Below are 10321 nucleotides of genomic sequence, written 5' to 3' on the forward strand. Positions count from 1 at the left end.
AGAGAGATATTATTCTTAGTCACTACAATAGTTCATCCAACTAATTTGGTTTCTTTTGAAGGTAACATTGTAATGTTTATCCAGTTGAATTGAGGTTTGGAAATGTGTTTGGAAAGGGTTAAGGATGTTTGGAAGCAGCATATTCCATTAATATTAATTACAAGGCACTATATGCATGACATTATGATTGGAAGCTGAGCCCCCTAAAAGTTTGTACCTACAATCGCCCCTGGAAAGCAAGTAGTACCAGCAACAACTAATAACCAGGCCTCATAGTGACTGGAGGCTACTGCTAGCATAAGCTGTAGAGAAGTGAGGAAGAGATGAATAAAGGGGAAATTCACGTGGTAAATAGACGGAGGAATATAATTGGGAAGAGAGGGGTTGGGTTAAAATACATGGCTACTTTGACCATGAAGCACTGTTAATAGCTAAATTGTAGCTTTTAGTTATTGTCACACGCTGCACCTAAGAACTAAGCCAACGACAACCGTATCAACCTGATTAAAATTTGTTTCAATATAAATAATCAAACAAAATGGAATATATACACATAGTATATGTATACAGGATATACGTGGTTATATATTTATAGACCAAAATGACAATGCCGAGTTTTTGTCCCAGTCCAAGCCTGATTCTCTGCCAGACAATTTGTGAAAAAGTCTTTAGTGAATAGGAGGGTTCCTCTGGCTACAAATGTATCAGCTTTAGCACATTATCTAATTTTAGCCAACATTAACCAGGAAAAAAGGACGACATCTGCAAGGGATTTTAACTCATTGAGAGACTTTCTTTTTAGTTTTGTAGTAAAAAAAACAACAACAATAAATCTCCAAAGCTAATGATAGCTAAGACTAGCATGCTTGCTAAGGCGGATAATTGCTAAAGCAAGATTTGATTGGAAAAAGTGTGTTAGTTTACCTAAAAAATATTAATAAATTATATCTTAATTGTGAATATTACATGATTGTCCAGTAAAAATACCACATAGAAACAAAAAATTAAATAAAAAGGAAAGCAAGAAAGTTAAACTCACTCACTATGTTGGGTAGCTAACTACTCAGCTACATTGTTAGATATGCTAACATAAAAAAGAAAAAAAAAGTTATTTTATCTAATAGAAGCCTTTTATGGCAACATGGGTGATTTCAGGCCTAAACAGAGGTAACAATCTGTATTTGATTTAGCTAAAAGAATCCTAACCCAGGTGTTTTTCATCTGGCTAATGTTGCCTTATGCTACTAGAGATGACATCTGGAACTAAATTCCATTTGATGGATTTAGATTTCATTTTAAGCTGTTAAATATCTCCAAAATATATTAATAGTACATTTTACTTATTAAAAAGTGGAATGATGTAATTTTTATTCGTAGCTATAACATGTAGGACAGTTCTAAATATACTGCCTGGCCATCTTTGGTGTAATGGGAAGGCCTCTGAGCTGCTTTGATAAATTTAACCATTAAGAAAGAAAAAAAAAACTCGCACTTATCACAATTTGAGTGCAATATGGGCCATTACTTCTCAGTTACGATAACATCGTTCTCACCAAAGAGCCTGTTGTGATCAAGGAGCATGGCAACACTGCTACACTGCCTTCAAATAGTGCAGAAAACATGAGCACTGAGACAAATATGGGTTGGAAACAGGCCAAAGGTTTAGCCTGGTCATCTAAACCACTTAATATGGAAGAAAAGCTGAAAGTAAGCACACCTTAAATGTTGGTAATATTCCCCTGATGTTCAGGAATTTGATCTGTAAACAGATATTTTTTCAGTTTGCTATATTCCCAGATCTTAACACTGAGTTTCCATTACTGAATCCAGTGACTGCCAAAACATTTGCAATCAAGTAAAATCAAACTCTGAACAGAATATTTGAGCCTTTAATTCATATTTTGACAGTTTAAGCAGCAGTGTTTGTACAACATGTGTTTAAAATATGTTGTGTTTAAGGCAGTTTGACAGAGTTTATTGTTTTAAAAATCATAAGATATGAGAGCGGTTGTGCAGCTGGAGCTTTTATTCCTGTACTTGTGACAAGTCTACTGCCTGTGACAGTGGTGTGCCAAGCGGGCCACCGTTCCCTGCTAATAGACTCTGAAAGCTTCAGTGGAGAACTTCAGCTCTGACACCGGCACACCACAACAGCGTGGCCTCGAGGGAGAACCTAGCTTCAAACTACCTCTCTGCCTGGACCTGTACTTTCTCCACGAGACAGTATGTGTTTGGAGGCTGGGGTCGTACTCGCCTTGACCAAAGGCTGACTGCTCGCCCCGGGCCCCGGGCGTCAGTGTCAGGGAGAGGTGAATCGAACTATCTCCACTTGCAAATCTATCCCCCGGGACCCTGGAGCCCTCGCACCATCCCCACCTCCTCTCCCACCTCTTGCAAAACATCCTTTTAGAGGGGGTCCAGCGGCCATTATGTCCCTCCTCACCTCTTTCGCCACACCAGCGGGGCGCTATCTGAGGGGAGGAGAGGTGCGACCACGCCACTAATCTCTCGCTCTGAGTTGCCCTGGCCATGTCACTCTCCTCCACGGCTCTCCAAGGACGGCTACCTCCACAGTCAAGGTGACACAGAGTTTAGTTTTTCCTGCAGCCAGCATGGACACAGACCTGGACTACCAGGGGTTTATGAATTACAGGCCTTGCTTAAGTGGTAATTTAGGCAGGAATTAAGGGATAACGTGTATTTCAAGAGAGGAAATCCTTTGAGTTTCCTTTTATAATAGAGCACCTACCTCACAGTGGGTAATTGGAGCCAGATGTTGCTCCATGCAGCATTAAAAAGCACCGGCCTTTCTTTTTATTTTTTTTCCACCCCTTTCCTCTTCCCTGAAACATCTTGAAATTCTGTCATCATACCGGCTTTTGTGCGCCTTTGCGCTCGCGTACACTCCTGCGTCTGTGCCACATAATCACATTAGTTAGATTTAATCTAAGAAGAGGCAAATTATGCGCTTTTCCCATCAAATTTAGCTGCATGACGAGCGGCGTGAATCAGTGAGTGAGTGCAACCTATCCCAGAGTGCTTTGCATGGATGGCACAGGACTGGGAGAAGGAGACGGAGAGGGGAGCTGCAGGATGAAAGGGAAACACTAATAATGTCTCACATGTGTACTGGCAAATTGTCTGCTAACACCGGCAAGCAACACTAGATGGGAACGTGGCGGCAGCCTCCTAATAAGCAGCATGCACTATTTATGATCATAAACCAAGGGCAGGGAGGGTGAGCGCTGTCAAAATAAAAAAACATGTCAATCTTAGCTCCCCACTGTTGCCTGAGCTCGTTGCCTGTCTGTTAACGAATTTTTTTTTTCTCTCCGTGTTTGCCTATGATGTACAAAGGCGGGAAAAATCACATCAAACCCGCAGATTTCTTAAACTTCTACATGTCTGAAAAGGGCAGGCGAGGAGGGGGTGCTGGAAATCAAAGGGAATATCAAAGTTGGGAGAAGTACGGGAATACGTCTGTGAGAAAGTAAATATTTTGTCCTAATGGTTTGTGTGTTTGAGAAAAGCGCATGTGATGAAAACCAGAGATATACATGTCGGTGCAGTCGGCAGAAAGCTAGGTGGGGAAGTACACTTAGGTGAAGAAAAAAAAATGAGGCCAAGCTTCATTTTAATACTTCATAGGGCATTGAAAATTCTCTCTGAATTTCCCTAACTTCTCCCCACTCTCTGCAATTATGCATGTTTATTCATTTTGATTAACAACGATGAAAAGTCGTGTCCGCCACGAGCCTCGCATAAGAACGTTTGTGCCACTGAGCAAAGTGACAAGCCATCAGAAGTGCATGAAAGCCCCACTCCTCCTCCTCTTCTTCTTTTTCTTCTTCTTCATACCTACTAAAAACAGCAGGTAACTAAAGCTGTGTGAATATTTTACAGGTCTCGCAGGACGACATTCAAAGATATCTACAGTCCTCGAGAAAAGTTGATTTGAGCTTGTGTGACACGAGAAACACGTTGATTAGTTGCCTTGGGCCCTGAATCCTCTTCACTTCTAACAACTACTCCACTTCTTTCTTCTCTCAAGCCTCCTCTCTGAATCTACCGGCCACTGGAGGGATACATGGGGGAAAAAAAGGGGAAGGAGCAATGAAATCTGACTGCTGTCAGGTTAAAATCTTCCCAATAATCTAAAGGATATCTTTTATTTAACCAGGTAAAAGCCTTGCTGAGATTATAAATGTCATTTATTTCAGACTGACCTGGCCAAGAACGTAGCAACCGTCTTTTCCCAAGGGCCAAACTGTCAAAGATAAAGTAAGTGAATCGCCAAGCACTGGAACAACATAGGGCTGGATTATGTTTAACTCCATAAACTCAGTAGACATTATAGATAACACCAGCCTTAAATTAATAGTAATACAAATAATTAACAAAATATTTTGCTGTGGATTAACCAAGCAATTAAACCAACATGTCCAATTAGTTAGAAATTTAAATTAATATAATGAAAAAGTGAAACATTGGATTTTCTTCAGTCCTTTTTGGAATATGTATTTCAATTAAAATGGCAGTAACTTCACTACCTCAACTATTTTCTCAGACCTATAAAACTAATTTAAGCAGAAAGTTCTGGCATTTTCAGGTCTTTCGACAGATTACACCAACAGAGAAGGAAAGCCTATGTGGAAGCTGTTTTGCTTAATTCTGTTTTCACTTGGAAGGCAAACATTTGTAAAGTATTTTCAAAGAGCAGGCCAGCGTGAGTTTGGTTTTAACACAGATGAGAAATGACATTTGTATATAGAAATGCCGCCCAATGCAAAAGGCTACAAACATAGCAGAATACAAAGAACTGATAAAAGATATGACATTATTTAGTCAGACACAGCATGAAAAGGAGGAACAGGGTTGAGTTGGGTTGCAAAGGGGCTTGTTGATGCAAAAGTGACATGTCTGAAGCTACTCTGTAGCCAGTTTGAATTAAATACTCAGACTACAGGAAATAAAAAGACTAAATCAAAGTGACACTTCCTGTTTATCTGAATTTATGTGCCTAGAACAAAATTGTTAACACTGCAGCAAAACACTTTTTTTTCATTATAAATGAGAAAATTTGTCCAAACAATGCTCGAGATCAATAAGCATCTAAGTACATTACAAAATTAGAAAGAATGAGGCAATTCTCAATTTTCTTTTTTTCTTCTTTTCACTCTAAGCTCATTCCCAAAATGTCTTGAGACTGGGCTGCAACATAATGTGTACAAGCTGAACAAAGGTCTAAATTTAAGTCACCATAATAAGAACCTCCTCCACCCTTAGGGGCAGAAATATGTAACATGAAAAAAAAGGAAAACTAGAATGCTGCAATAATTGCAGTGATGTGGTTTCTCCAAAACAGCAACGGCTTGCGGAGAGACAAAATAAAGGTGAGAAAAAGCTCATAACTTCCAGAAAGAAAGAAAGCAAACTTTTTCCAGTGATGTAACAGGGCTGTGGTGTTCACTGTGGGAGACGAGGCTGAAGGATGGAAGGAGGGATGTTGGAGGAGAGCGCAGCAGCTTTGGAGTATATTAATAAAAAGAAAGAAACACCAATTTCCTTCCAACAGCTGAGCACCTACAGGTCATTATTTCCTCTGCTGGCCTGTAATGTAAAAGTCCTGAGCCCTGGTCGAGAAAACTTCCCTCTGTCGAATCAACAGTAAATAATGACTTGGTCAGAAACAGACTTATTCCCCTACCTTGACCTCTAGCATTAAGGCAACGGCAGTCTGTAAACAGAGACTTTTGATCACGACAGGCTTCTCCCATAAAGTCAATTATACGAATGCGTTTGGTCAGATGTGTCGCAGTAGCCATAAGAATTAAGCTGGCTATCATTACTGGTGTTATTTTATCTCCTTTTTTCTCCACATGTTCAATAGAGTCATTCAGACAAACATGAAAGTGTCATATTGTAAGAATTCACACTTTTTTGTTACTGCAAGGTCTCTGGTGATGTGTTAAAGATCATAATCATACAGTCAAGGACAAAACACAGCCAGCTGAGAATAAAACCAAAATCAAGAAGTCACACCACCGATTTTACAGCTAACTTTTTTTTTTCATTTCTAATTTTTTTCCTTTATTTTTTACATTCTCCGTATGTGTACATCTTTTATATTTTCTGCTGGATTTTTCTTTTTGCCTTTGACTTTAGTAGTTACAAGTGTCAATTATATAGAGCAATATTGCCTCAGGCATTTGAAATGAATTCATATACATCAGGTCTTGCAATCATTTGACTCCTAACCATGTGACCTCTATCCACAAAACATTGACTTGTCTGCCACTTCAGGTGTGTCACAATCATTGTAACAATGCTGTGTTGTTTTAAGAAGGCAGCGGTTATACAGACATGGAAGACACCATTTGTCAAGTATTAGTGAGACTTGAGGTGAGAGCCAACTTTTACTCACTATGGAGAGAAAATATTAGTCAAATTTATGTCTTGCAAGTAAAATTGTTTGCTAAAAGTATGACTAAAATTGTAATTGTTAGCTACATACAACTTTCTATAATAAATTGTTAGCAAACAATATTAGTATACAAGCACAACTGATAAATAGAAGCTAGCTAAAATTATTAAAACAAGCTAACCCTGTTTGTTAAAGTACAGATCAATTGTTGAACTGGTTAACTAAAAGTAACACTTGAGACTAACACTTGAAATGGTTAGCTAAAAGGATTAGCAGTTAAAATGATTAGCTTAAACTCAATAGGATAATACCTGAAATTTTTAGCTAAAAATATTAATAATAAAAAGTGTTTTTAGCTAAAAATGTAAATAAACAAGTACATTCTTTGGCTACAGATGGTAAATTAACAGTGGCCAAAAAACAATGACTGTTTAATGTAAATGAAGTCATAGCTAAAAGTAACGAATAAGTGATTGCCAATACCTATTGCCTTACTGTTTCAAACAACGACTGATAACTACTGAGTTAATTGCTCAAAATAAATGGTAAACAGAGATCTAGATAAAAGAAATAAACATTTGAAAATGAGCAGTACTGGTGATAAAGCGGATCTTGAGTCACTCTGTCAGGACTTTAGGTGGACGTCAGATTAGAAATGTTGGGAACCAGTGCTAAAGAAACAGCCTTAAACTGCTTCAGTGCATTCTGCTTTAGAGGTTTTTAAAAGAGCCTTACCAACCAACCATCACCAGGAAAAACACATATATATTTACTTGGTGATTATAGTAATTGTAATGTGACATAAATGTATTTATTACAGCAGTTGACCCAACCTAGATAAAAAAAAAATGTGTCTCTGGAGGGGAAAAGAGAGAAAAAACAGGGAAGAAAAATGATAGGAGAGGAATGATAACAACATCTAAACACTCTGACTCTCGAGGCCAGGGCTAATGAACGTGCGAGGACAGGAATAGAGAGTGAAAGAGCCAGGGCCGTCTTCCAAAATATCCACTCCCACATAGGTCAGTGGACTTTTGGCTGCATCCTGAGTGGCGCAGGGGAGGGAGGGAGCAGTTTAAATGCCTGGGATCTGAGGAAAGAATTCAACAGGGCATGGGAATGGCAGTGTCACGGCAGTCGCCAGAGAACGCTCTTAAAACGCCGCCACGACAGACAGGCCTGCTTAAAAACACTGTCACTCCTGCACAGGCTCAGATTCCTCGATTTTATGACTTTGTTTTCTGAGGACAAGAACCCTGTTTTCTCAAGATGTTCTCCAAACAAATGAAGTGTGAATAAAGAGGATTGTTTACTGGTGACAGTTTAGACTTTGATTTTGGAAATTCTTTCTTTAGGGGAGATAAGGACATGGACCATCTGCGTTACCTTTTCTGGACGATTGCTAGTGGCTTTATTTTATCAAGCAATGTAATATAAGATCACTTATTCATTTATTTTTCTGGACAGAGACATACTAACAAGAAGCACCAAAACGACTAATCACTCCCAATAGCCGTGTGCCAGTTATCTAATATTGATTTATCTGCAGATTTTGTTAGTATAGATTTTTGGGCTCTTCCATTTATTGTTTTGTTTGTGTGGCTTTACTTCTAATTTTATTTATATTAAAATGTACTTCTGACTGTAGAATTAGCCACTACAAACCTGTGAAAATACTAATAATAATATATGATCTCCAACAAAAATCATAACAATACCTTGAGTGTTACTCATGTATTACTACTAATGCTAGTACTACTACACCATCAACCTACTATTAGTATCCAGTAGTAGCTTCATGTGCACTAATTCTGAATACTAAAAATTATTTTCTTGTCCTTTTTTTTTGTTAATTCAGGTGATTACGTTTGATTAACTATTTCAACGGACACAGAGAACATGTCGAAGTAAAAGTTGTGCCCTATTACTGAAACTGATACATTTCAAAAGGTAAAACTTTTATTTTGAAGGTAAATGTTTTCTGTTTCACTACAGCCTAGCAAGCAATTGCAGAGTTTTTACAATAAGTTGACGTCTACTTTGCAAATTTTGGCAATTGGGGATCCTACTAGTGAGCGTAAGGAGGTTTTTGATGCAGCACCCCTTTTGTGACCAGTTTCACACAGTGATAGCCAGCAACCTCCAACAACCACTTGCCAACTGATTGCAGAATACACGTTTCCCTAGCAACCAGTGACTAAGACCACAGCTCCAGGCTCAGTGTATTTATATTATGTGTAGTAGGTATAATGTTTAATCATACTAAGCTGACATTTGTCGTTATGTATTTATTCATTTATTACAATTATATTTGTTGACAAGTTAAGCAAAAAGCATTTCACTTTTAAGTTCATCACAGTTCGTGTAAGTTTTTTTCTAGAAACATACCTAATGTTATATAAACTCTTTCAAATGTAACCAAATCACAGATAACTCAAATGTAGTTGCTAACCTAAAAGCAGCTATTAACGGATCCCTAATGTCCAAAATCACAGGTGTAGGTCTCTCACACTACTGTAGTCTTGAGAATTCCAATATCCAAACAAACACATATATTTCATTTGTGTTGATGCAGAAAAGCTGGAACAAAAGAATATCTGTATTACCTCCTGGTCAGTGTGCATGTTTATATTTAGATAATGTATATATGCATGAGTTTGTGTGCATAAATCCATGCAGGAATGCGAGTAAATCTCCATTTTACCATGATTAAATTCCATTTGCAACTTTGAAGGTAGAGTCTGAATATGGGAAGTGTGGGTGGGGGCAGTTGGGGTGGGGGGGTGGTGGTGGTGATAATTTATTTATGTTTTGAGACTAAATCTGGGTCACTGGAACCTCGTTGTCGTCGTTCTTCTCCTCCCTGAATCCCTCTGTTCCCTGAGCAGGAGGGGAGGTGCTGTTAACTAACCACAGATAACAAAAACAACGCTGCACTCTTGTAATTTATTTCAATTACTGCTAGGTCCAAAGAGGACGGTGCTCCTTTCTCTGTCAGAAAGAAGTTGGGGGGAGATGCACCCGACTCCCACTGAGAGGAGTGCTGGTCAGATTAGAAAGTAAACAACACAAAGAGTCAGGCGACCAAACATCTGAACAAACTTGCTGATAAATGTCTCATCACACTTGGCTTTTACACAGCGGGCTCAAATAGTAATCTGGGACTCTTTTGTTACTTTCTGATTTAACCAACCTCCATCCTTAGCCACTTCTTTCTCTTTTATTCTTGCTTTTTTTTGTAGGTGAAGCTCATTTCATCAACAGGAAAATGACAATGCTCAGTTATTCTGTGAAAAAGATGAACAATTAGTGTTTTTTAAGTTCTGTTAATTTCATTTTATGTGCACTCACTCCAGGTGTCACAATTTAAACTGCAAATCTGACATGTATAGGGTAAGAGAAACCTGGATGGTTAATGGTTAATTCACTGGAGAACTCTTCACAAAATGCATTCTGGGTAAAGTTTTGAGGGCTATATCATCAGATCATCCTTTTTGCATAAATTCTGATTCATGAGGTTCATCTTCTGGACAAGTTTGGCCAGGGGGGGCATTGAATGATCAATCTTAACGTCAGTGGCCTTTTGCTCCCTCGTGAGCAGAGTTATTATAGTGTTGATGTTTCTAACAAGTTTTTCATTTTTATTTCGTTTTTACTTTTTGTTTTCAATTCAGTTCAGTTTCAGTTTGCTTCCAGTGCTTGAAAATGTTTTGTTTTAACTGAGTTTTTATTAGTTTTAGCCTTTTTAATTAATTTTGTATGGAAGGCAAGAATGAGGAAAATCCGCATATGTAATACAATAAAAACATGGAACTTTTTGAAGGCAGCTGACTCACAGTCATGCATCCAAAGAGTGGAGAACAGACAGAAGTTAGAGCAGTTTTATTTTTCTCCTTG

This window comes from Mchenga conophoros, linkage group LG23 (genome assembly GCF_057382185.1).
Source record: "Mchenga conophoros isolate Kocher_MC1m ecotype Shallow Benthic linkage group LG23, M_conophoros_male_GT1.1, whole genome shotgun sequence".
In the NCBI taxonomy this organism is placed as follows: Eukaryota; Metazoa; Chordata; class Actinopteri; order Cichliformes; family Cichlidae; genus Mchenga; species Mchenga conophoros.